The following is a 27921-nucleotide window of genomic DNA, read 5'->3' on the forward strand; positions in this document are numbered from 1 at the left end:
TTGCTGCAAGTACAAGATTTTAATTGGCTACGCGGTCATAATCTTTATCTTATGATTCCAAATGTAGGCCTTTCTCACATTTGTCATCCCTAACACACAGTCGCTTGGCTATGAAAAGTAAGTATTAGTCAAAACTGTCCTGCAAACCTAGATTAACGTAGATATGATAGAAATTCAAAGGCTTTATATACTGTGCTATTTAACTTACAAGGACAAAAGTCGATTTTATTAATTTCCCTCACTTACGAATAACTAACAGTGAATTATAGCATAATGCACGACTATGATTTCCAATCGAATACATATGTATATTCTTTTTTTACATTTTGGGTTAAGAATAGGCCTTTTGGACCGTTCAGGATGTAGCTAGAAAATTCAGCACCACAAGAAGTGGACAGCGCCTCATTATTTGCAGGGTTACAGAACTCCTGCACCATGACGTGGAACGCCATAATATCTGTAACTACAAATCAAACTAACCAAAAGATACAACCCAGACCTAATGATCGTGTTATACTGTATTTTATTAGGAAATAAAATGCAATGTAAAGTAATCATAAACTCAAACATAACTCAAACCTACGACGTTTTGCGTCCAGGCATTTTTAAAGTGCAACGCAAGCGTGCTGACGGTGGAAGGCTCCGCTCTTGGCATTCACCGCGTGCCTTAATTGTAAGACATTAAATCAAGGTCCGCTGTGAACACGGAGAGCTAGAGTCCCAGATCACTCAGAACCTGGCTACTTGCTACAAATATACTCACGCGGTGATTTTTTTTCTCCTTTTAATTTCTGAATCATCATAACTATGTCATAGCCACTGTTACATCGCAAAATCCTTGCAAATCCTTATTTATCCCAGTTTACCAGGAACATTAGTTTTGTTTTCCAGCGCATGACACTCTTGAAATGCTGTTTCGTTTGAATCCTGTGCTGATGAAAAGCTTCCCCTTTTGATGAGCGGGGGGTGGGTCGAGCGAATTACTTAAGACATTGCACGCCGTCAAGAAAGGCCGCCTCCATTGTTGCTAAATTTTTGGAGCTAGATTTAAAAAGATTGCCGACCAAATGAGGCGAAGAGAGGTTTATTTTATCTGCTTCAAAGGACGTCGGCGGTGTAAAAAAAAAAAAAGCATCCGTGGCTTCATGACCGAAGGCTACACCCTCAAACACCTACAAGAAAAAAACACAAAAACGTATCATTAGTTTTAAATGCTCAGTTAAGACTGACATGGCTTTCTTTGAACGTGAAGTAAAAACTTCAATGTCCTATATGATGCTTCATTAAAAGATGCTAAAAAGACATTAGATCAATTACATTAGGAGAATGTGGGTCCCATCGTAAGCGTTACCACAAAAAAAAAAAAAAACATGTCGGCGCAAGGTGTAGGCTGGAGGAAGCTTAAACGCATAGAATATTCCATATTCAAGCAAAACCCACAAAGACACCGCTCCCCCACAAATCCTTCTGGGACCATGGACGAGGTGTATATTCCCAGCGTCTGTGGCGTTAAATGATACTGATCCCCCTCTGTCCAGTCTTTCCCTTGGCTGACTTACTTTGGAATTAATCGCTCTCCAACCAAACAAATTAAGGCATCTGCCGTGAGCACAAGAGGATTGCACGGGGCGGTGACGTCACTGGACAAACAGATGTTTGCGACCAACGTCCTGACCGTCTCCTCGCGTCCTTGAAACTAAAGTGAACGCACGTTTACTCTGACATAATAATTCTATTTATTTCCCTCCCAGTCATTACTTCGCTGTTCCCACAGCTGCCACCTTCATCTTACAGATGCATCTATTAAATTACTGAATGCATTTAGAGAGTTTAAAGCTCGCAGTTGAAATCCGTACATTTAAATGCGTTAGCTCCTTTCTACAAAATACATTATGCAAATGAAGCGGGGGCTGCGGTGTATTCATGCACTTGTTTCCTTTAAAAGAATAAATGGAATATATTGCGTATGTTGCGCGTGTACTGATGTAATCATAGCATTCTTTTACTTTGAGTAAAAACTTCCTGTTTCTTTTTTTTATGCAGGGCACCTTCAGTCTCACAAACACGCACGCGCTTGCGCACACCTAAGCACAGAAATAAGCGCGCCGTGCAGTGTTCTGGTACACTGCGTCGTCTACTGACATATTCCAACCCTCATCGTCTGCTCCTGATAATGTGATATTGTCATTTGTTTGTCAAAAGGTTTATCAAAAAATAGATAAAATGTGTCAGTTGAAGATGGAACCCTTTGAAAATATTTACATTCCAATTTGTTTGACAGTGTTTGCTTGATATACAACCTGTCCCAAAGGTCCCAAATATAAGCCTTTGTTCGTAGTACTACGAAACAACTAAGCGTTTTGTGCCATAATCCAGGCAACCTATATATAGCATGGCGCTTGGTCCGAAAGAGTGCTACACATTTTGAACGTAATTAAAGGCCCGGTGAAGTACTACTCTATGATCCTGTCTGTGGGCTATTCCTATTTCTTTGTGAGTATTACATATTTCTACGTGTTATAATATTTCTAAGCTTCTGGCTGTGTCTTATGCTATGTGAAATTCAGTAGCCTAAGCCATCGCAGCACAGCCGCAGAACCACCACTTACACTAATGCAGTACCATTAGCCTACCAATCGGCACTAGTCATTGTATCATCGGTAACATCTCTAGAAGACGTTCGTGCGCCCTTGCTGCGAATCCCTTGGCAAGTTCTGCACAAAATATCCATTTCATATTGTGCATTACAGCAGTATGGATGAGCTCGTGAAACAAAGGGAAACGCCATTTTAGTGAGAAAAAAAAATCCTATTCAAAGTGTATTTTCTTTTAAAACACATCAGCATGTACGCCGTGTTATTTATTACGTAGGGTTTGTTTTATCGGCATTTGCTCTCTTATGGATGGACACTAAAATTTGACCCAGTTGACCCTATGTGCATAATCTATTGTCTCTGAGAATCAGGCGCTAATAAACAAAGCAAAACCGACACGTAATCTACGAACATGGGGTTTTTTTGCATTGAAATATGCGCTCTGCCATAATCAAGGGACCAGCGGTCGAGAACCGTCGCTGCCCTTTATTTTACGGGCGTTTTTGCCCGGACGTGTTCGACACGGGAAAAACAATGGCAAGTGCAACGTGGGAAGGCTGTTCCGTTATGTGTTCCTGATGTTGAGAACGACTGAGCTTTAAGACGTGCAAGCCCAACGTTTCGTTTTCCTGGTTCGATACGTATGTAAGCAAAAAACGACATTTTCTTTAATACTGCATAGTAAGGAGGATAACATGTAATCCGTAAAGAGTAGGGTACAACGGTCCATGGGCTACTTACGCTTTCGGTCCACGCCATTGTAGATGGTAGGTCATATGCCTTGGAATCATATCCGTTATTCTTTTTGAAATCACCGCGGTATTGTGCGTTTCTCGTGGATTAAAACGATTTTATTTGTATTCCTGGTTCTCATGGAATGTGGATATGCAGGAGGAGGCATCCGTTAAGCGACTTGCCCTATCTTAGAGTGAGTCAGGGGCTCGAGCCTCTGCAAAGCATGGCAGCGCGTTTTCCTTTTTTTCCGAAAGAGGGCAGGTCGTTCTATGCATTATAATGAGTTAAATCTCTCTCTCCCTCTGCCTCTTCCTCCCTCTCACGCACTCTCTCGATCGGCATGCAAACACACACGCACACACACACACACACACACACACACACACACACACACACACACACACCGACCGCGTTGTGTTCTAAATTCTAAAATGAAATTTGTGGAAAAAATAGCATTTATAATATTGCAGTTCTCTAACGGCGTTGCCGGACACGTACATCCATGGGCGATACTATATTTATCAATGCAGTAAATCATATTAGCGCAGATTTGTTGCATCAGCGATTATCTCAGACCTTAGATTACGAGTGCGTAATAAATGCACACTATTGAATCGTCGCTTCCATGTGTTGAACGCAATTTGTCATGTTTAATACCGTTTGTCCTGAGTGGTCCATTACTACGCTATAGTGATACACATTACACCGCTGCATCATTATTCAATCCCACTGTATATCTTGGAGTATTTTTTTCATCCCTCTCATGAATCAGTTGTAATTTTAAATGACAATTTATTTCGCAGCAATTAAATTAGATGTCGGAACATGAGAGGTTCGCTTGTTTAGTAATTTTTATATACAAGTACTATTCGTGGTTATTTGTGCTCTCCTAGTAAGCTATTCTAAAAACCTATAGACAGTTATCTAATAGAACACCAGACTGAAAGAATAACCTATATCGCATATGCTGTTGGTTCTTCCACAAAGGCTACCCTTTAACTTAAATCTGTGTCGAGTCATTGTAGATAGCATTTAAGGTGAGTTTAACACAAGCTATTTTAAAACAAGCGTTAAGAAAATTTGCTATGCTTTAGTCGGTACGTTATATAACGCGCAAGATGCTCCAAACTCTCTGAAAACAAAACAAAACAAAAAAAAACCGGCTTGTTCGACTGTGATGTGCCAGTGATTATCACCTCACCTGTCAAAACTAACTCGGAGAGCTGATGTTGCATTAATTATTAAGGAAAGTAAAAGGCACAGTTGTCTAAGCCAAGTCACGGTTTCTCACCACCATTCTGGTGCTAGATCCTGTTTCTTTTGTTATAAAGACACACAACTGCAGGAGAAACAGCAACATTGGGGCCATCTTATGGAACTGCACCAGTTTCATTTCACAGGTAAAACACTCTCACGCGGACCAGGGGAGATTACAAAGGTCAGGTGCACATATAGCATAACTTCTTATGCGGGTTTGAATCTTGAGCCGAATGCGGCAGCCTTTTGTTCAGATAAAGGTGCGCCTCCGTGGTTAGCAGAGGCCTTTTCTGTCCAAAAGGACAAGCCTTGGTGTCATTGAGAGAGAGAGAGAGAAGACATTGTTTAAAGCATTTTCCTCCTGTCTTCTGAGATGGGACAAAGAGCATTACGCTGAAGATGGAAGTGAATTAACATATAATGCTAATTTTAAAAATCCTTAGCATTTAGAAATTCGCATATGTTTCAGCATTCAGCTTCTCCGTACTAGAGAGCTGGTGGAGTAACTGACGGTGGCTTGGTGTCGGGCAGCAACTTTAAAGGGAATTTTAAAGAGCTTATTTTCCCTGGGAAAACCCCATTGTTCACGCTGAAACAATGGAAGCTGTAGGCGACTGCGGCGGTGAATGGGAAAGCTCTGGGATGTGCGCGGGTCAGTGCATAGGGTCTCAGGCCCCAAGGCCCCCTTTCCAGCACTCCACAATAAAGCTGCGCGAGGTCGAGGCTGCGCAGGGTCACAGGGCACCCCCCATTGTCCTGCACTTCAAAACAGATAAACATTTATTAATCAGGGCTGACCAGAGGCCCATGTTTCACAGGAAAACTAAAGCAAAAGGAGGGAGTGGAATATGGGAAAAAGTGGGAAAGAAAGTAACTATTGCTTCCAGTTGCAACTTCCACTGTTAGGTCAGGAGTAGTCCAAACCAGCAGAAGATGTGACGTTATATGCTAATAATAAGCGTCTTGTGGTGGATGAAAGGACTACAGATATACCCCAAGTAAGATTTTTTTGGGCATGTTATTGTCTATACGAGGCAAACGTTTTTCTTGTAGCTAGATGAAGTAGCTCATAATAGTTTAGAATTTGCCCTGTCAGCATCACAGATTCTGTCTTAAGTTGAAAGTCAGTTTCGTGTTTTTGGGAATGTGCCAACGTTTCATTATTTCTCTAAGCAATTATTGATGTCTATCGTGCGTTTCTTAAAGAACATTGTAAATATGAAAAATAACTTCCCATCGATATAGGGTTAGCAAATGTTCAGTGATTGTCATCTCCGCAGGCCTGGGGTCCAAAACATAAGTAAATATTTTCACAGCATCTTATAGAGATTTATTTTTCCTTCCAAGGCATTTTTTAACCAAACGTTTGAATTAAAGCTAAGATAAAATGTTTTTGTCTATTACAGCATAAATTTTCGTTGTTAAAGTGAAATAGATTGAGTGTCAAAGAACATTTTTTCTAAGCATTGTATTTCGCCCGAGATGTCGAACAGTGGTGATTAACGTCACCCAATAATGGAGATAATACCTAAAGAAATATTGTGTGTCAGTTTGTTCAGGAAATGACCTTTATGGATGATACAGTTAAATGTATTACATTTTATGCCTGCAATTATGTATTTGTAAATAAAAGATCTGTATAACAATATATCTTCCAGAAAAGGTTTTTGTAAACCTATTTAAATTATATTTTAAATGTTATTAAACCCAGGCTAGACTGCAAATACACAATGTGGGAAATATCGATTTACAGCTAGCGTTTTGCCCCTCCGAAAACCAATGACCGCCTTTAAAAATAGGTACAAATTCGTTGCAATTTACAGTAACCTATAGCTGGGTTTCAATCAGTTATTCGAAGTAGAAACCTAAAAGTAGGTCACGCTGCAAAAATTGCAAAGCCTGTACTGTATCCAACAGAAAAGGTAAAGCTGGAGTTCTGCTCCTTTATCTTACAAAAATTGGATGTTTTGACCCAGTTTAATATTTTGCTAGTCTACAAATCTTCCTGAAGTAAACTGCATAAGCGAATGACAGTAAGCAGAGGAGACCGCAATGTTTGTAGCGCGCCGTTTGCAAGTGAAATGATTTGTGGACAGAGGAAAGGAGCTTGTCTCAGCTGTAGCAACGTGTATGTCTCCCCGTATCCATTAGCACAACGTGTAGCCTCGCAGACTTTCACATGCATTTCAGTTTTTCCAGCAAATGTGTTTTTTCTGAGGGAAAGAATATCTGAGCTCATTTCTTAGTAAGCTATTTTGAACAAGACCGAAAAATGACCGAAAAAGACCGAAACTTTCAGTTTCATCTTTTCCACAGGAATTTTGTCGATGCACTGAAAATTAATTTAATATAGATTGCTTTTTCTACTATAACGCAGATTAGTTTATAAATGATAAAGCGTTTGAAAATTGACATCTGGGATTAGTTTCTGAACGTCGTAGCTCAACTATCACTGGTAAAATGGTAGAAAGATTATCAGATGGTAAGCCTTCTCTACAATGATGTTGAGGCGACTGGGCTCTGATATTTTTAAAAGCAACGAGGTTTACATTAGTGTTTGTTGTTACGACTATTTCATGATTTGGATTACCATGAAACTGCTCTGTCAACCACAGAGTAGCTCATCCATTTGTAGTCAATATATATGACTGCACATGATTACAATGGAGATTTTCATTGATCACGTGATATCATCATATTGTTCATGATCAATAATGTGATTTAATCTTCAAGAGGAGAAAGCGAAATTAGATTTGAGTGAATGAATGCTGCCGGCAGCACTGTCGCAAATTCGTCAGCAGAGTTATGTGACTATTCTACCAACATGTACTGATTCTTTATTCACCTGTGATTGATCCATGCCTTGTGCTAACCCTCTAGATTCATTTAACACATTTCTGCTTTGGACATTCGCGTTTACTTGTAAGGAACTGAAGCAAAGGTGCTTGCTTGATGTTTTTTTTATTTTGTAATGTTTGTGCTGCCCTGGTCTCTGTCTCCTAGCCCTCTCTGTGGACATATTATGCACTCTTCCACCGCTTGCGGCTGCTCTGTCTAATGTAGATTATCCACATCCACGTGCAAGAATGGCACTGAATCCTCTCCCTCCTCCCTCCCACTGTGACCTAATTTGGTTGATAATGAGTTGCAGGAGATGCAGCATATCCTCGTTGCTGCATCTTGTGAACAGGGGCGCAAGCGTGCTGGATGCTGGGGGGTTCTCCCCATCCAGGCAGCCCAGGAGAAGCTTGTCATGTCATCTGTGCATGGCGTTGGTCATCTGCAGCCTGGACCTCTGAATGGTATATCTGCTATCTTCCCTTTTGTGTGTGATTTGATTTTTATTTTTTGGTTGTTTTTTTTTTTTTTTTTGGTTGTTTGTTTGTTTGTTTTGGGGGGGGGGGGGGGGGTTTGCAAAAAGGCAGCTCCACACAAGTCACTCAAATGGTAGTGGACCGAACCTGTACTCTTCACAGCAGATCACACTGTGTCTCGCTGTGGTGTAGTTCACCCTTGTTGCAATGCATGGTGCTGTATGTGCCATTGTAGTGCCTCAGGCATTGTGGTAAGGAAGGTATGCGTGATATGCACACTGCACACTCGTCCTCAGCTGGAGATGACCCTGGCCTGCATTCAAGCCCTTTGCCCTTCGACTTTTCCACAGGTCAAACATACATGTCAAGGCACCTGGTCTAACAGCCCTTCTCACATTGTGCAGGGAAATGTCAGCAGAATGCGTTTAAAGAGAGGATCTTTCTGGACCTTTTCACCCACCTGCCCCCCAGCTTCTCGGCGCGAGCTCCTTGCACCGTTCCATCTTTTGTCTGGCAATTAAAGACAGTGGAAAGAAAATGTAATTTATGGACCCATTACCAGTGCACAGACACAGCAGTGGCTAGTGATGACTGCATGAACACCCCCGCCAATCACGACTTTCACCTTCCACAATTCCACACTTAACAGACTTAGCTAATTTTCCTGTTGTTTCCATTCACCACTTTAAGCAGGTTTATAGGCTGGTTTTCTGGTCACAGATTAATGCTTGCTGATGCTACAATAGATTTTCAGTGGAGTATAAATGACAGTGTAATTTAGTTCAGGACTAGGCCTAATCTATAACCAGAAGGCCAACTCTAAGAGTTTAAAGGGTTTTTTCTTTGCGGTATATTCAGTCTACTTTATATTCAGACCGGCAGGCTCTGTGTTTGTGTGTGTGTACACTTTCTGAGTGCAAGAGTAGTTATTTTTTACATTTCTCTAAATAATGAAATTAAAAAATCTACAGTGAATTTTGGCATGCTTCTTTTAACTTTTAACTATGTATATGTTTCCTTTTCTCTCCCTCTCTCCTTATACAAATATGACATTTCAAATTCAATACATCCCATATTAGCATTATTTCCTGTTTAAGTGACGATGCTATTGCTGTACAATTCTTCATATTCTTCACATTTGAAGTAAAAGTATGTTCACTTGTAGACTTCTCTGTTAACCTCAGTCTTATCTTATGCTCAGCAGTAAACTGCATTGCCATTAAATATCTCGACTTTTATCACTTTTACCTAGCACTTGGAATACCGTCGAGCCGACAGTGGGAGCATCTGTGCACTTGACCCGGGGTCATAAACAAAGGTCAATGACGTTTATGGTTTCTCTGCTACACTTTATTCCTGCATATCTCTGTGATGTCACCTGCAAAGTGACAGATAAAGTGGCGCCCCAAATAACTGTTATTACACATGTTTGCTCCATGCTCACGTGGACTCGTGCCACTATCCTTCCAATGATTTTGTTCACTTCACCTTACAAGAAACAATTCAATCGAAAGAAAATATCACTTGTTCCCTATAGCCTTTCAGATCGCTGTGCAGTTGGCCTCTGCGCCTGTGCTGGAAACACTCGGTTTGGCCACGCTGCCTTGCCAGCATCAGCTAACATAAATGAGAGGAAAGGAAAGGTACTGGGAAAGCTTGTGTGGTGGGTTTTGTGCCTCCACCCACGTCCGCTCTGGCTCTGAGCATCCAGGAATTCAGCACATCCTCCGTATTATCAAATGTAACCAACTACTTTCATCTTAATTTGTGGATTTACATCATTTTTGAATCTGTGTATTTGAATACAAATAATGTTAAATCCATACAGCATTGCTGGAGTAACCAGATTGGTGGTTACCATTTAAAAAAAAAAAAGTAAATATATAAACACAAATACTTGCATTAAGAATTTTAGCAAGCTCTGTTCCATAGCAAGCTCTGTTCCATTAAGTAGGTGCTACCAATTATTTGCAATCCTACCTTGTACCGTTTAAAAATGGACACACACCTTAAAATAGCTTTTTGCAATTAATACCCTTATGGTAGTGAACAGGGTGATATTTAATTCTGCCAGTAATCATTGTGCTGAAGCATAGCTATCATTTTTGTCATATATGATGTTATTAATGCAGCGAGTAATGCATGAGCATATGTTTTACAGTGATTCCTATCCTGGTGACGTGCTGTCCTACTTGTCTGCTATCGCCTGACTATTGGAATGAGAATATGTGCCTTGAGTTAATGCTGATTGCAGCAGCTGCCAACACGTGAATCTCCATGGCAACAATAATGGTTGCCTAGCAACCATGTTCTTTTAGGGACACTGGAAGTGCCCAAAGGCTTGCTAAAAATATATAAGAGTATAATGCTCCATTAATACTTCAGCTAACCCAGCACATTATACTCACGGCATACCATGAGCAGTCAGGATAAACTGGCACAATTTACAATGGGTCAGAATAGAGGCTGTTAAAAGTGTCTAAATTCAGATAAGCCTGTGCATTTCATTATCTAAAATAGCGTCACATCAAAAATAAATAAGTAACAGATACTTTACTTCTTCTACTGAAAGGTACAGTAAAAAAGTGCTTCTGCAAGGTTTTTGCATCATTTTACCAGCCTTCAGTGCACTAGTGCCTCGTGTAATTGAACTGAAGTAGGCAAGTGTCGGCCATCTTGCTGCAAGCAAATAACACACACATACACACACACACGCATGCACGCACGCACGCACGCACGCACAGACACACACACACGCACACACGCACGCACGCATGCACAGACACACACACAGAGCACGCATCTCACAGGCTTTTGCTCAGACCCAGGTGGCATGCGCACACGCTGTGGAACAAAGCATTCCATCAGCACCAGTGACATCACTGCAGTCAGCTCAGCTGGTTCTGCCTGCATTCTATAAATAGTGCACAAGGGGGGAAGTGGGCCCCAGTAATGCAGAGAAATCTTTAACTCTCCTGACCCCATGCCTTGAAAGATATTGGCTTTTTGTCAAAGTAAACGTGGCCTACTGCGTGAGGGCAATTTGGTCACGCATGATTTTTCTTTTCTCGCATGCACCTCTGCTCGTGGCAGTGCTCTTATTTTCATTGACTTAATATTTGTTTCCAGCCATGTGTAAATGTTGCACATGGACTCCCCTTTTTTACTAAACTCCTCAGTCTTTACTATAACTCGCAGATAACCTTTTAGAGTCTACTCCATATTCATTTCATGCTGAAATCATATCGGTAAGGCAGATACACAAAATATCTATTTCCACTGTATGTAAGACAAAACTAAGGGAAAACTAAACTAAGGGAAAACTATGAAAGAAGAAGTGACACTTTAAAAATGTTAATAATTCAATCTGTAATTAGTGCATATATATAATATATGAGAGGGAGGTAGTAAAAATTGCAATGTAGTACACAAGGTTTCCAGAGAAACAGGGTGTTTTTCAGAGGTCTTTTATCAGCTCTACACTTCTTATATATACATATATAGTATATATGTATATATACACACACACAAGTACTTCTTTTATATACATATATAATGCACTTTCTAAGTAATTTCATGTTGAGAAAAATTTTAGCATTATTGTCCCACTGGATTTTAAATAATATGAGGTTAAAGTGCAGAATAGAAAATTTAATTTAATTTATTTAAACCTGTATCATATGAAGGAATTGGACAACTGAATCTGAGAAGTTTCTTTGCCAGCTGATGGACAGTTTCTCTGCATCATCAGCTAGCAAAGCAAAGGATGTAAAATCAGAATACATCAATAAGAGAATCAATTGAAAACAAGAATAGTTATAAAACAAAATGCCACACTTGAGCTCAGCAGTCGAAAATGACCTGGTGGACCATAATGGATAACCAAGAAATGCATGAAAACCTTCCTGCTGAGCAGATCAAGAACACTGTCGAGGATGTAGGTATAGATGTATCAGATAATATCAGACCACAGCAAAAGTTTACAAACAAATCATTGATATGACCCAAGAACAAAAATGGTCAAATTACACAAAAAGGTAGCTTGAGCTTACAGTTATCCACTTTACCAAAAGTGACACAATGAAGAAAGTTTGATTGGGGGGGCAGGGGGGTGAAGCTGCCCATGTCTCAAAAAATCAGCACACCTCTTCTGGAAAACATGGCAGTGTGGACACATATGGCAGCCGTGGAACTGGTGCGCTCATCTGTACTGATGACATGACTGCTGACAGCAGCAGTAGGCCGAGTTCCTCACTGCTCAGACTTGAGCGAAATGCCTCAAATCTAGGAGAATGGTGTGCCATACAGCAGGGCAACAGCTGAAACATAAGCAATGCTGCTAAAAAGCAGAGCAATGCTGAGCACATTTCCCTCCTGGAGACGAAACAAAGGCAAATTAAACTCAGGACTAGCAGGAAATGAAACTGGCTTCATTGCATGCAGGCAGAGCATCACCAGGGAAGAAATCCAGCAGCGGACTGGGTGTGTGGGCTGCAGGCGTTCACTAATCACAAAGGATAGACAGCTAAGTACTAAATAAGAGAATGATGGTGTGTGTATAAAAACAAATGGGGGTGTTTGTATACCAAGAGCTTTAGTGTTTACATTTTCATGCAGATGTAAATTTCCTTGAATTAAATCTTGAATTAAATCCATTCTTGCACTTAAACTTTATCATCAATTCATTGATTCATTTCAAATACTGTATGCTGTAATACAAAGCCCAAACAACAAAAACTGTCCACCATCACAGTTGATTTCTCTTTAGACATTACATAACATGCACATAAATATGAACAAATCTGAGCTGAGCCTAAGCCATGAATAACACAGGAGCAGTGGACGTCAGCCGTCTTTGAAGATATTTGTCGTTTACCCATCATGCCATGCCGAGGACTGTTAAAAAAGCACACCTGCATGCAGACAGATAACACATACAAGCCATGCAGTGGACAAGCCTAATATACCCTCTCCCCTATTGATCTCGTTTCCATGGATAATGGACCCTTGCCCAGAGTGACTGGCTTATTGTGGTCCTGTACCCTCCCCCCTCCTACCACCCCCCCCTTCCCCCATTACTTTTAGAGTGTGCTAGAGAAGGATGATAGTCAAGTCCCAGCTATCTCTGGCACAGAGGCGAGGGGCACGTGCGGGTGCATGCGAGGATCTCCCCTGGCACTGTGCCACCTCTGGCGTGTGCCCCCCACGCCCCTTGTGCAGCCTTGTGCTGCTGCAGCCCCACCGGGACCCTGGGCCGGTGGCCTCTCCCTCGACGGAGAGGGGGCTGGGAGGCGGCGCTGGCCAGCTGCCAGGACATGCGTGCGGGGAGGGATGGCATGGCCGCAGCTCCACAGGCTGGCAGCACTGAGGAGCGTGAAGGCATTCAGCGGCGGGTGAATGCGCTTTTGTCTCACCGCGCTGTGCCAGGCAGCCTCTAATGAGGCGCGGCTTTGTGGCAGGCCTCTCGACATCGAGTGGGCTGGTAGGCTCATTAACCTGACGGCGGCAAATAAAAGAGCCCCACACAAGAGACGCCATGATAGCATACTTAAGACTGTTGAAACCCTCTCGCTGGCTCTGCCACTGCACAAACTGGGGGGATTTGAAGCATCTACTCCCAGATCCAGAGTTATGCTGCGGTTTGCTTCCCTTCCATGTTGCTAACAATAGCGCTGAGGCGTCATCTACTTAAACCCTCCATTAAACATTTGACTCTAAGTCATTCTTTCTATTGCAGTATAGTTGTAATCGGTAAACTGTATACTGTTTTTCTATGTGTTGAATTGTAATGTCAGTATCATCTGTTTATGTGATGGTTTCTTTGTCTCTTTGTAAAGCATGGATTACTTTTGGCATGCTGTACACCCACTCTGCTACTTTTAGAGCAAAGCATGGTTAGCCTGCCAACAAAGACTTCTGGCTCGAACAAATTTTTGGAGAGGCATTGGCTGAAGCATTTAATGGCCTCACACTTCGCTTCTATCAACATGCAGTTGTCAGATTGTGTAGTCTTTTTATCAGGCCTACAGTAAAGTTTGTTGGTCATAGCTGAGTAGAACAATGTATCTCTTTGTAGTACAATGTTCTTAGGCCTAAATACCGCATTAGTGTTTTAGACTTCCTGATTTTGAGAAGCTGCTAAAAAAGCAATCCACAGAAGTAAGTAATTTATGTGGGCGTGGTTTAACTGTCCTGCGTTTGATTGATGGCGTTCATAATTGCTGAAGCGTTTGATCAGGTGACTTATATGCAGATTGGAATAATTAGATATTCAGCATATGCCGTTTTTTTTCACATACCCCCCTCCTTCTCCACTCCGTTTATGACTCCTAATTTGATTTAGATTGTAGGCCTATATTATATTTCATTGCTTTTGTCATACAGAATCTTACTGAGCGTGTTTATGGACGGCAAAAAAAGGAAAATTCCTCCTGCCTGTGTCTTTCTGTGGGGGACAGGGGCATCAATGGAATATTCATATGGACATCAAAGAGGTGAGTGCGTGTGACATTGACAAATTGCGGATGAAGCTCCTTTAATTAGGCGGGTTCGCTAATGTGATCTTAAATGGAATTTACTGTTGCATTATTGATTCGCTGCTGCGAGAATTATCTTGTGAGATGCACACGCAAGTTGTGGGGATTGGGCTCCCCGCAAAGAATTTGTCAGGGTTAGGTTTGCGACATGATCTAGGCCCAAAGATGTGGCCGTCCCCCTTTATCTGCCGGGGGAAACCTGCGTGCTGTGGGGGGAGGGAGAGACGCCTTTGTTTGCATTTAAACTGCAGATAACGAGCAGGCCAAACGCGCTGCCGAGCTGAGCGCTGAATTAGAGAGGTGTGCCGTATACATGCACGGCTGACTATGTAGCGAACACGCTTTGTTTGCCTTTCTTGTTGTTGTTTTCTTGTTTTTTTGTCGTTTTATTTATTTATTTATTTTGTTTCGTTAACAGTACACAGTGCCTCCTCTGTGTCTGTAGTGTTTATCTACAGACCCGTTTGACTGCAAGGGAGTAACATATTCTAGAAAACGTCCTTTATGTTCTTATTAGAACTAAAAATGTGCAGTACATTTGTGTGAATTTGTGCTGCGTATGTCAGCTCATTAAGACCATAAAAACACACAGGCCCTTTGTTAGAGGTGATTTATGCTATGTGCTGTGACTGTAGCCTTGATATCCTAACTGGAATCTCTGTCCTGTATTTAAATTTAATCAGGCCTATGACATTTTTCTTTGCATTGTTCCCAAGGGCGGGATCGAGGTGAGGAGTCTGGCCATGCGTGCGGGCCCAAGCGCAAAGCTGCCAGAGGACTTATTACACAGCTATATGTCAGCCCATCGGCTCTCAGTGAATTGCCGTTTATTGACAAGTACACACAGTGCACCCAGAGCCATGCCTCCGACTAGATAAAAGTGAATGATGACCTCACAGAGACGTCCGCTCTTTCTAATTTCCTGTAATGGACCTTTGCATGCGCCGGGGTTCGCCTGCAGTCGCAGCGGTCACTCGCCGGAAGTCGGCAGCGTGGCTGCATTTTGTTATCGTGTCTGTTCCCAGATCGCGAGCGATGCAGGGACTACTGCTCCCACGCTGTGCGCAGAGGCTACAGTCTGACCCAGACGAGACATAAATCAACCTGACATCACGACCAACCACCAATGAGACTCCATTTAGAAGGAGAAAAAACACTATTTCTGGTAAGATGTATTCTGACGTATTTTTACTACGAATATTTATTTTGTGGAGCTGATGGAAAACAACGTGATGGAAAACACGAACTGCTGACAGTAGATAAACTCTGCTGAACACATGCAGTTCACTGCTAAGCTATTATTTATCAGATCCAGAATGTTGGCTATTTCTTTCATATCTTATTAACAATCCATGTAAAGCACACACACAAATACTTTTTAAAAAATGTAAGGTTCATCTGTGCTAGTTAGAACTGGCACAGCGGGACATTAATGCAGTGCTTTCCGTCTGTCCTCTCAGCAGCCGGGACAGAGCCGTGCAGCTGCAGGGCCATGCCCAGGCCTGCTGAGCCCAAGAGCTGTGCATGGAGCTGTTTCTCTTCTGCAGCCTGGGAAAGCAGTGACAGCATGTCCCTGTGGGCTAGCCTGCCATCTGTACAGGTACACTCGCGTCTGGCCCCCCTCCCTCCTCTCTCTCCCTCTCATTCTGTCTCTCTCTCTCTCTGCATCTTTCTCCCTCTCTTTCTGTCTGTCTCTCCTTTCTTTTTCGCTCGCTTTCCACAGCAATTGCAAATCTGCAATCGGCTAACTTCCTCGCCGCTTCACACTTGTTGAGCGCACCGTCTCCATCTGTCCATCGCCATGCATGCCACTGGCCTTGGCATCCATGCCACATGTCCACTGCCAAGGTGGTGGTGGTGGGGGGGGGGAGGGGGGGGAGAGAAGGGTGTGTTTGTGGGGGGAGGTGGACTGCATGAGGCAGACGGCAGATGACATTGTGTGCCAGCAAACAGAGGTCACACTTGCTGGGCAAAGAAACGAGCAATGTTGTTGACTGGGCTGCAGCGGGCCTGTGCTCTTTTGCTACTGTCCTCGCCGCCGGGCTGAAATCAAACCCACAAAATCTGTCCTTGTATGAGCAAAGGAAAAAATGGAGCTGATTTGATGCAATTATGTAATCACTGTTGTAGGATCCGTCTGTTTGTGCATGACATTCATTTATGTTCTTCATACAGTATTCAGGAACTGCTTATGGTATTGCGATTGGAGCGGATTCTTATTGTTATTTTTCTTGTGATCATGCAAGTGTGATTGTGTGTGTGTGTGATTGTGTGTGAAAGAGAGCGTGTGCGTGCAGAGGTGCAGGAGATGGTAGAGAGCAGAGCGCGGCATGCGAGCAGAGCCCCTCGCTGTGTGTCAACTCACCAAGCCATTGCAGGATGACCTAGATAATATACACTGGAACACTGCACTCACTCCACCCACAGCATGACGACTGCCGGCTAATTTATGCGGTTTCTTTATAGCAGATCAGTTGTATGACAGTTATCATATATTACCCTATTCCCCCCCGTCTCTCACCAGTGCACTCGCCTTGTACCTATTCGCATATTCATATATTTCTTTAATTAATTGCCTTATTTTATCGAGCAGTCAAGCTTTTGCTACATCACAGGGTTTTGTCCCAGTGCTATTGAAGTCACTGGTTAGATGAAGATGCTACTGTGCTGCATGCATGCCATGCTCTAACCTGTGCCTGAGCTTGCAGTGGGAAGGACATGTGATGTGGCGGGTCGTGTGGAAGATGAGTTAGAGGTAATGAGGCTGCCTTCCCCAGCACATGCTGATTATCTGTTTTTATTTGTCTGTGCAGCTAGAGAGCAGCGGTTGACAGCAATGTGTCCTGACGCTCCTCCTGAAGATGCCTTCAGTGCACGCATGCGCGTATGTGCATACACGCGCACACACACACTCTCACACACAGGATCTTATTTTATGCTGCAATCTTGTCCTCCACACACATGCAGTGTGAGAACTGGAGACTGGGGGAGGGTCCATGACGGATGGCATCTGGTGCTCTCTCTCTCTCTCTCCTCTTCCCTTCTCTCTCCTTCGCTCCTTCACCCTAGTCCCCACATTCTTGTCCTCTTCCCACCAATTTCCTTCCCCCATTCTTTCACAGTACATTCTTCATCTTTTTCTTATTTTCCCCCTTAAAATGTGTCCATTTTCCTTTCTCATCTTTTGCACCCATAACCTCCCTCTCTCTCAGGCTGAAACGGGACGTGCCATTGATGACTTGAGTAAATGGCCCAAAATTGGTTGCTAAAGGTTTCAATTAATTATTTTCAATGCTTGCATGTTTTATTGTTTAGAAAAAGAAATACTGGAGCTTAACCGAAAAAGGGAATAATTAAAAGGCAGCAAAGAGGTGGGAAGATGGTGGTGTGAGATCAGGAAGGGGGAGTTAAATCGGGGAGAGGAAATGCTGTCCTAGATATTTTAAAGCATTGCACAAAGACATTTGTATCTCATGTTAAATACAGGGCTGGTAAAAGGAAGCATCTAAATGAAGCTATAGAATTGTGAGTGCGCGCGTGTGTGTGTGTGTGCGTGCGTGCTTGTCTGTGTCTGTGTCTGTGTGTGCATGCGCATGTGCACATGTATGCATACGTGTGTGCACTCACTGTCAGAGACAGTTGATAATGTTGCATATTAATCAGTCCTTGGGCCCCCTATGGAGGATCAAAGCCTCCAGGTTGTGATTTTCTGCCATTAATCTCATGAGGCAGCGGAGAAGGTGTTCAGCCCAGCTGGGGCTGTCCCAGTGAGGGGAGTGCTCAGTGCCCATTCTACTCCTCCAGGAAAGCAGGGGCCCACTGCATGTCCAACACCCAGCACAAGGTCAGTGCCATGCCGGAAATGCCTTCAAACTTCCCTTCCGACCTGTATGTCTTCCTGCACAAATTGGAAAACTATCCACTTTGAGTGCATTTTTGTATTCTATGAGTAGTGCCAAATTATTTTGGTCATTTTCTCCTTAACTGGATTAATAAGATATAATAAGCCTTTGCGTGGTAAAGATATTCTGTAAAACATAATTGGTTTACAGATGAAAAGGTTTTTTGAAAATGTCAGATACAAGCAGTTTATTTGCTAATGTCTTCCAATTCAATTTCTCACGATGCTATAATTGCCAAAGTATGTAGAATATGAAATTTCCTTTATTTCTGATGTGGCATAGGGGATATTTATGTAAGAAAAGGCATGCTCTCATTATCGGCATTAGATTGAAAATATTTCTCATGTGATAGACACATAGTTCTAACAAAATTAGATTTCTTTCTGCATCATTAGGAATTGAATGGACAACCACATGTGACAGCCCTTTCTTATCATTATGAAACATTTACCAGCAATGGAATTCATAAGTCTGTGTTACAAACCATTTGAGTGGCATAATTTTATTCTCTTCTGAGCAATATTGTTACATGTGAAAAGCTCTGGTTCTGTACTGTGCTATATAAATCAAACTGTTTAGTTGGAGTGGAACTATTGTTTTTGTTGTTGTTGTTTGTTTTTTTATGGATATGTTAAAGGTATAGATTACCAGCAGTAAAGGATGATATTTGAGATATTTGAAAGATGAGGTATAATTTTAGATTTGTGAAGCATGGAACTTCATCCCAGTTTTTTGACTGGATCTCATGTGATGATGTGTGGCTTTGGTGCATGCGGTGAGGGGGCCTGTCTCCAGCAGGCTTTCGCCCGCTTCCCCCCCATGGCCTCGTGTGCTCCTGTCTAAAACAGAGCAGTGCCAGATGGGCCTGGAAAAAGCTCTTACTTGCCCTTAGCTGATTAGCCCAGGCATGTTCATTGGTGCAGTAGACGCAGCTTATATCCTGCTAAGTATAATCGTATCACTTCTTTACTGGCTAAAAGTGGCAAACCGAGCTGCCATGTCCCAGTCTGGCCAGCCTCCCACAAGGGCACGAGACTCCGCCTCCCCTCACCTCCTCTCATGAATCTCACATTTGCCCTTGAATGTGGGCGTGTGTGCACATATTCATGCATGACCGCTGCCTCAACAACAACAACAAAAAAACTCTGGCGTGTCTGGCAACACCGACTGCTGCCCCAGGAACCGTCCCACCTCTGTTTGTCAGGCACAGCATCCGTGGGACGGTGTAAAGGATGCTGGTGGGGCTCCGTCCTGCAGGACAGAGGCTGCAGCCCACCCCCACCTGGGCGGGCCCTCGGAGAAGACGGCCGGCCGGCCGGCCGGCCTCCACCCCCCTCCGCCTGGCGGCCGCATGGTCTGCCACGCCAGGGAAAGTGCAGCCTTCGCCTTGGGCTTTAATTATGTTCAATTTGCCAAGCCAGGCCTGAAAACATTCAGAGGGTAAAAAGCTCTCTGACCTATTTATTAATGCAGCGTGGGCACTAAGCTGCACTCAGATCAGTGCTGTACTGTGCTCTGCCCTACGATAACAGCCTCCATGCCAGCTAAGCATGATTCCCTTTGTGCTACTTGTGTCTGGCTTCAAAAGAAAATTAATTATTACACTGTATAGCAGAAGCGTCGCCATTTTTTAGTAGCACTTCCTTTATTTAAATATATGTTTAAATGTATATCGTATTAATTGATGGTTAATTTTATATAGAGTCACTTTCAGACAATATAGAATTTTTGTATTTATATTTTATATTTCTTTGAAATTCGTATTTTTGCTTGCACTTTGTGAATATTTCTCACACCCGTGGGGTCAAGGACAAAAATGTGCTATGCCTTTATTTGATTTTCTCTCAGTAAAATGCTTGTAAATAGTAATGTATTCTATCTCTTTCTTTTCTCTCTTGCTGGTTGTGTGTGTGTGTGTGTGCCGACGGTTTGTTCGGCAGAGCCCCCGCTGCAGCAGTGTAAGTGCGCTCTTTGTGTGGACGTGGAGAGAAGACCATGAATGATTTATGGACAGAACAGGGTAGAGCTTCCTCAGCAAAGCAGTTCCCCCACAACCGCCACCATGTGCACGCGCGCACACACAAACAAGCCCCACACCCCCTTTTCACTGTGCTGTATAACCCGGCTGATCTGTCCCCCCCACCAACCCCACACACACCTTTTTTTTTGAGAAACGCACCAGGCCAGGACACTCAACCTTGCTTCTGTTTAAGAGACGCTCGTTTTGATGATTAGGAGCCGACTTTGGGGTGCAGGAGGCGAAGGCCGAAGATAGGGGCAGTGGATTGCTTTATTTCACGCCTTCGTTTGAAAATGTTGTTCTGATATGATGAATGTGTGTACCATGCATGGATGAAGTGAGAGCATAACTGCATATCGAGTGAATGAGAGATGTTGCAAATATTAGCTTTTGTCTGACAGGGATATAATTATTTCATAAGCCAGCATCAGTGGAACAATCTGGCTAAAATAATTGTGCTGAAAAATTGTTGGTCTCTGTCATTTCATCCTAATGTGTCACATTCATCATTTGAATTATTTTAGTAATAGAATTTTTATCCATCTATTGCCTGTGTGTGCACTGCATGTGAGCCATGTGCCGGATTTGACTCAGTTCACATGCGCCTGACAAGGTCATTTCATTTGCTATTTACACTTGTGTATGCATCTGTGCTTTAATGTCTGTCCATGTGTATTTATCTGTCTACAATGATATTTCCTGCTTATTGCACATTTTTCTGTGTGCTGGCCTGAATGTGTTTCATGTCTGTGTGAGTTTTATGGGCAAGCGCGCGCGCGTGTGTGTGTGTGTGTGTGTGTGTGTGTGTGTGTGTGTGTGTGTGTGTGTGTGTGTGTGTGTGTGTGTGTGTGTGTGTGTGTGTGTGTGTGTGTGTGTGTGTGTGTGTGTGTGTGTGCGCACACTATGTCTGTCTCAGCTCCACAGTCTCGCTGTACTCACCCACTACTAAAGATCGCGCCGACGCTAATGCTCACCAAGCCCTGCTACGTCATGCCTTAACCTTCACCACTCTCCGCCATTTAGCTGGCTTGCTGAGGTCGGGCCTGGGTCTCATCGTCACACCGGGCATGTGCTGTGAAAAGGTTGTGGTGGCATGATGTATTTTTCCTGAGCTATGATTAGCTGTTCTCATGTTCTGAGTAAGCTGGAATCCGGATGTCTGTCGCACGCACACGCGCACACACCCCCCCCCTCCCTCTACCCCACCATGCACATATCTCCTTCTTTCTCTTTTCATTAGCCTATTTCACTACATCAGAATGGCTCCCTGTGCAGGCCATGGTTGCATAAAGTCAGCAAAGTCATTAGCAGTTTTTGTATTTACACTTCTCAGCTGGTGTTATTTAGGTGCTTGTGGTTTTCCCCAGATTAGAGGTAATGCACCAGGTCAGTGCGTGTTCCTCTGAATGGACCTATACTAAAACTAAAGGAAGGGAAATTAAGTGGAAACTGCACAGCAACATTTTTCTTGCCCTGTGCTCATCACCTGCCATTACCTCACGAGTGGCCGAGTCCTTGCTAAAACAGAGACCAAAGGAGGAAACTCCTCCAAATCAAATAATGTGGCATTAAACTGAGGAAGGTTCTGACCTTTAATTAGATGCAGCTGATAAGGGCAACTTTTCTTGGATTTTGTCACCAAATGTCAACTCTGTGTCTTATAAATCCTCCCTGTCATAATGTTTTTTTTCTATTTTACTATTTAATTCATGGTGGAATCACAGATGAGGAAAGTTATAATTAGTCTCATTGCTTCCTGCTTGCTTTCTTTCACTTTCCTTTGCAGGTCTTTTAACTAACCTACATTGGTGCATTGTTGAAATTTATATAAAGGCATTCTAAAGAGCGGAACTAAGCTCCCTGGATTTGAAAGGATGAATAATATGTTCAGCAAGCTTTCAGGAAGACAAATAATAAAATGCAAATGTTCTTCTAATTATTCCTCACTATAAAGGCCATTGAATATTCATATTTGGTCAAATAGTGTTGCATTGCTTCTTCATTTGCATGCGCATGCGATTATATAAATTCTAATGATTTCTCTTTTGAAGATGGCACACTTCTCCAAACAGTTACAGAATAATTGTGTTGTTCGCCTTGCATCGTGTGAGGAGACCTGTAAACCATGTGGATCTGCCTGACCACCAAACAAAGGCAAGAAGAAGGCCAATCCTACAAGACAGCCCCCTCTGCAACACAAAATATCAAAGCTCCTTCAAAACCACCAGTTTTTAAAGGGCCTCCTCAGCCCCAGGTCTGGTGATCTGTGTTGACGTCCATTGTTTTGGGTCTTATGAACAAAAGTCAGACAACCACTGCACTGGCACAAAGTTGTTGAGGTTGGCCAAAGCAAGTTCCTGCTCACAAGAACTCTGTAAGTGAGACAGGTGCCAGCCTGGTATCGTTTCGCTGATGACTATATACTTGATCGCATTTGGAGAAAAAATTCACAACAGCATAACCATCATTGGCAGAGACGGGGCACTTTCAGGACACGTCCATGCAACAAATATGCTTTGTTTACGCTCCACTGTTTTGCACCTTAAAGCCCCAGTCCATTACTAATACGATTCTAGTGCAATTGTGTGGAAAAAGGTAGCACATTTTTTTAGGAAGTGGAGAGCTTTTAAACTGTCATCTGAACTGCCTCTTGTCCTGGGAAGAAACCTTTTAGCTGGGTGTGTCCACTTCTTGGTCACCAACTACAGCAGCCTGGAAGAAGCAAAGTAGCCGTGTGACGGCTTTCTTGCTTAAATATGACTTCAGATTTGAAGGAAATGAAAGGAAATAATGGTTGCATTTAAAAGTGTGTTTGGGCCACATCTCAGTAGTTCATTCAATGGGCTGCAAACCCAAAGATGTGCTGTCAGCCAGAAGTCAAAAAGGCTGTTTTTATCATAGCAATGTTTTTTCCCATACAATGTTTGTATGGCTACAAACTGCAAATCATATGCTTTGTTAATCAATAATATGATGATATTGGTGCCGGCAATACTGATATGGCAAAAGCTTGCAATATGCAGTATCAAGTCATGATTTTTTTTTTATTGGACACTATGAGTACAGCGTTACGATGATCCAACCGACATAAATATAAGTAATTTTTGTCAAAATAATGCAGTTTTCAACCATGTCACATCAAGGGTGCAGCAATGTTTTTAAGCATTAGATTGAATATGCAATCACAATATGTAGTGCAATAATTGCAGTAGGATCTTTTGTCCATATCATGCAGCACTACTTGAAATATGCACTGAGCGCTTGGATTTAAAGTTATTGTAATATTTCCCAGGGTGGACAATTTAATTTAATAACACACTTCAGTCTCCAAAAAACATTTTTCCTAAAAATTAAATTTATTCTTTTTAATTACCAGGTTGATCTGTCTGTTCTGGACTACAACAGAAAATGTATGAATAATGCATATGCTGCCCTAGGCTATAGATTGAGTATGAATATTCATTAATTTGTTTGCCCTTTGGGAGGTAATGCATATTCAAGCAAAGGCATGTTTAAACCCTTATTTGCCAACTTGGCTGGCTGCAGCTCGTGTGTAGATAACAAAATACCCAAAGATGGCTCCTCTCAATAGTGCTTAATTAATCGTGTCCATTCCTCCAACACACACACACCTCATCTATTCTGTCAACTTCATGGGAACATCATTTGAACTTGAGGAGTGAGTAAATGGTTTAAACTTGGCTTTCTTGCTTCACAGAAGCGTCCCACCTCTGCTCTTCTAATAGGTGGAACTCTTGTTACTGGCCCAGACAGGGAAGGCTCTGATTGGAGCGAGGGGATGAAGCTGGCCTTGGCTGCCTGCCTCAGGGCTAAGAAGCCTCCAAATAGTTGGTTGGCTCTGATAGAGGCGCGTGGTGCTGAGCGGAGGAGCAGCATAATGAGTCAGCAGCTAAGACAGTGCATCTCAACAGTGAAAGAGAATGGAAAGAAGTGGAGCATTACCCCCACCCTTGACTGAGAGTTATAGCCCCCCCCACCCTCCTACTCCCCGCACACACACACACACACGTAATAGGAGGGAGAGAGAGCTTGTTCTGCACCAGCAGGACTGAAAGCAGGCATTCCACTAGCAGACATCATGGCTTTCTTGAATAAGGATGGTTCCATTTAAAGGAATGCACTAAAATTAATTCATGCAATGTCAAATATTCTTGACCCCCTAGGGCTCAGAGACACTTCAGACAAAGATTGTATCAGCTCTCTGAAAACACAACCATAGGAAAGATGCCATTCCAGGTTGAAAAAGAAAAGAATCTTCAACGAAACACTGAAGTAAAAGAAGCCCTCTGCTTCCACACTGTGCACACACACAAACACACCCTGCAGTGTGGGCCAGTCTCAGGGAAAATAATGCTATTAAATACAAATTGGTTTTGTTTAGCTGTTGATTTGCACCGACTTCATCAGCAACCCCAAGCACAGGCTGGTCTCAGAGTGTGCTCCAGGACAGAGCACAGCTCAGCACGCAGAGATGAATGACTCATTAGCCACAGATTGATAATGGGCTGAAGGCCTGCGAGGACATTTCATCATTAATATTTCAATTTAATTACTCTGCAGACCCTGCACCCATGTTGACTCTGTAATGCTAATTGGCATGCCATTTTATGATATATGATACATTATAATGAGCGGAATTCATATTTTCTTGTTTCATGCATGTGTATCTTTTTGTACGTGTTGGGACAAGCAGGCAACATGGTTTCATGCATGTTAAAGTTTGTCAGCCAACAGACATGAATGATTTGAATTATTTAAATTATAGTTCTCAAAGTGTGGTTTCCAAGACTCTGGCTGCAAAGTGCACTTTACCATAAGCGCAGGAGGAGGATCAGTTCAATTCAGATAAGTACAAATGCAAATTGTATGCAAATACCCAGTTGTACCAAGTATGAATGTGAAAGTGGGACAGGGGTATTATCTGATGTGTGGAGAAGGTCAAAAAAGCATGAGGGTGACCCAGATAGGCTGTGGGCTATGAGGCGCCTGCTGGATGTGATGCAGCGTATCTGTGGAGCGGTTCGTCATTGCAGGGTTGATGAGTATCTCATCCTGTTAGTTTCTCTCTTACCTGTGCTCACTGGAATGCTAGTGGCAGGGGGCAGGAGTGTTCATTTCCATGCAAGAGGGGTGAACGTGCAAATATGCTTTTATGAGAAAGTTGAGATGCTGGAAATACATGCAGAAGTGGCAGATCAGCACATTCTGGTCCCACAAAGCCCCCTGGTTTTTCTTCTTGTGTTGAACTCAGATGAGATGAGAGGTTGTGTGTGTGTGTGGGTGTGTGTGTGCATGTGCATGAGCTTATGCTCTCTTGTGCAAACAAGCCACGTGTGTGTGCATGTGCATACGCGCCTGTTTAAACCGGCACCGTGTGTGCCCACCGGCATGTGTGTGTGTTCACATGGATATATCATGATATCAGGCATGCTCGTGCACATGCCTGTTCAGTCTTTCAGTCACTCTGCCACCTATCATTGGTCTTATGCGAGGGTAGGAGGGGTGTACAGCTGTGGGCCGAGTTGTGATTGGTGGGTTTTTGGAACTAGGCCCCTGGGCTGTTAGATCTGAAGAGAAGCTCAAATGGGCTTTCAGTGATTGCATATGACAGAGTTCAAGATGTGTTCTTTTGTCTGAGGACCTGCGGGTACCCATAGTTGTTGGGGGCAAAGCAGGTTTGTTTCACAGTACAGAAATGCACAGGACTCTGAAACCAGCACCAGTGCTAATCACCAGAGTGAAGGCACTGGGCCCTGCCATTGGCTGCTGCTGCTGTAAGCCTGGAGTTTATTGGTCACAATGAGAAAGCAGTGGTAATTAGGTCCATCAAAGGAAAGTAGAGTTAACTGACAGAAGTAACATTAGATAGTAGATATTGTTTGTAGATTAATTAATATACTACAGCAAATTGTTCCATGCAGTTGTGTAGGCCCACTGTATATGTGTGTGAGTGTGTGTACAAGACAGAGAGATTGTGAAAGGAATTATGTAGTTCAAGATAATCAGTTATCCATACCATTAATATTTGTGTTATTCTAGAGTGTTGAAGTTATTACTGTCCATAGATACCTCATGCCCCCCTTTAAATTAGGGCCATAGGACTTGGAGGTGTCTGTATGCATTTGCCCACATATCTGAAGTGATATTGCATTCTCAGCTGGAGGTGGGAGCCATGATCTTGCCTCCTCCCTGCCTTCTGTCACCCCCACTCAGTGGGCCACATGGTCCATCCCTAATCCTGGGGTCAGAGGTTAGGCCTGTGTGGTGGTCTAGCCTGTCTCTGGGGCTCATGGGGCAGATGAGTGCTAGCTGTCTCATTATCTCACCCAGGAATAGCCTGCAGCCCAGCAGGGACAGGTACACCCAGCGGCACCGTGTGCCAATGAACACACACCAGCTCAACACATATCAGTGCCTCAGGATCACGCCCTTGTCAAAGTCAAGAGAATGTGCTGGCAAGACATGTGGATTTCAGTGTGTCTATCACAAACGTTAGTAATACAACTTTGTGGCTGGGAGTTCATTCGCATTTTAAAAATGGCAGTTTAATGTCAAAACATAGCTATAGCTGGATATAAAAATTAAATAGCAAGTGTAAATTTTTGTGATCTAGAATTTACTTGTCAATAACTGGCTGAAGTGAAAAGTAAGAGATTTTGGAAGGTTGTATAACTTCCTTTGTGGGGCTTGGACTGCTTCTCCCCTCAAGTTCTTTCTCATTTCTGTCCTTTGTTCTTTTCTGTTCCTTTTTTTCTGTTTGAGGCAAGAACAAAGCTCGCATTGTGCTCCTGCCGTGTTTTAATGACTGGCCTGAATGATGGACAGGTAACACAGTGCAGCATTAACTGTCCCCTATAGGCAGAACATAAATGAGGCTGAATGCTGACTTTTTGCATGCTACATTGTCCCCTCAGCTCCTAATTTGGACAACTTTAGCTCCTGGGACTTTCTTGGCTGTAAGATTGTAATTTGCTTAGCCTTAAAACACAGAGAGTCAGGCAAGGTGTGTTGTTTTATTCGCTTTTGCATTCTTATAGTCTAACTTCCTCATGGAGCAAGATTCTCAATCACAGCATTGTCCAAAACATTGGACGTTCATCAACCAAAAATAAAAACTGTAACAGATTGCTCCAAAGCTCAGTAACACTTTTATTTTAGTGTGTCTTTCTGAATTTCTGTGTCTTAATATCAATTATTTGCAACAGAGACAGAGGTAGATGGGGCTCTTGGTCATGGTCATGTTTCACACTAATGTACTGCCTTTGTAGCAAAATATTCAACTAAGACCAATAAAAACAATGTATAGAATAGAAAACATGAATGTATCATAATTATCCATTATATATTCTTTGTTGTATTCATGACGTAATGCATTTTGAATGTATTTTAAATTAAAGAAACAATATGTTCTAAAATATTATCCATTAGACAATTCAATAATTGTTTTACATAACCTCTTTAAAATTGGTTTCAGATAAAATCTTTACAAAAAGACTTTTATTCACTGATGTCTATGAGACATGATAAATTATTTAAAATATT

At 42.6% G+C, this 27921-nt stretch overlaps 2 long non-coding RNA genes across 6 annotated transcripts; one reads left to right on the forward strand and one right to left on the reverse strand.

Moving 5' to 3' along the window:
• Window positions 1-506: 506 nt before the first annotated feature.
• LOC145658718 (uncharacterized) lies at window positions 507-3561 on the reverse strand. The gene is made up of 2 exons (XR_014124509.1): window positions 3336-3561; window positions 507-1172 (listed from the first exon to the last, which is right to left on the reverse strand). It is a non-coding gene; the product is annotated as an uncharacterized LOC145658718 (long non-coding RNA).
• Window positions 1322-27873, forward strand: LOC145658714 (uncharacterized). Of its 5 annotated transcripts, none has more exons than XR_014124506.1 (6): window positions 1322-2493; window positions 15462-15601; window positions 15897-16036; window positions 17250-18280; window positions 20279-21497; window positions 22410-27871. It is a non-coding gene; the product is annotated as an uncharacterized LOC145658714 (long non-coding RNA). The 5 variants fall into 5 exon arrangements; XR_014124507.1 differs by having other exon boundaries at window positions 20279-21440; XR_014124505.1 differs by having other exon boundaries at window positions 17250-17320; window positions 18169-18280; window positions 20279-27871.
• Window positions 27874-27921: the final 48 nt, after the last annotated feature.

The sequence above is a fragment of the Electrophorus electricus genome, chromosome 1 (genome assembly GCF_041902795.1).
Source record: "Electrophorus electricus isolate QZ-2024a chromosome 1, ASM4190279v1, whole genome shotgun sequence".
Lineage (NCBI taxonomy): Eukaryota > Metazoa > Chordata > Actinopteri > Gymnotiformes > Gymnotidae > Electrophorus > Electrophorus electricus.